At 39.4% G+C, this 472-nt stretch overlaps 1 pseudogene; it reads left to right on the plus strand.

The window, feature by feature from the left end:
- The window catches only part of LOC102823026, a 3,703-nt pseudogene that overhangs the window by 1,280 nt on the left and 1,951 nt on the right, over positions 1-472 (plus strand).

A 472-nucleotide genomic window follows, 5' to 3' on the forward strand; every position in this document is an offset into this window, starting at 1 on the left:
GAAAGCCCTTAGGGATGCCAAAATAGACAAGTCACAGAATCATGACATTGTCCTGGTGGGTGGCTCTCCACATATTTCCAAGACTCAGAAACTTCTTCAGGATTTCTTCAGTGGCAAAGTATTGAACAAGAGTATCAACCCTGACAAGGTTGTTGCCTATGGTACAACTGTCCAGGCAATCATCATATCTAGAAACAAGTCTGAAAATGTTTGAGATTTGCTAGTCTTGGATGTCACGCCTCTTTCTGTTGATATTGACACTGCTTGTGGCATCATGACTGTCCTCATTAAGCACAATACTACCATTCCTAACAAGAAGATACTGACCTTTCACAACATACTCTGATAAACCAGACTATTATAAACCTCGACTTTCGTTATTGAAAGATTCTCTGAACCAATTATTGAATGATGTAGAAAGCATCAAGAGAAAATGGCAGGAATACACAGAGTCACTGTACCAAAAGGAAAT

Source organism: Chrysochloris asiatica, unplaced genomic scaffold, assembly GCF_000296735.1.
Source record: "Chrysochloris asiatica unplaced genomic scaffold, ChrAsi1.0 scaffold00207, whole genome shotgun sequence".
Classification (NCBI taxonomy): domain Eukaryota; kingdom Metazoa; phylum Chordata; class Mammalia; order Afrosoricida; family Chrysochloridae; genus Chrysochloris; species Chrysochloris asiatica.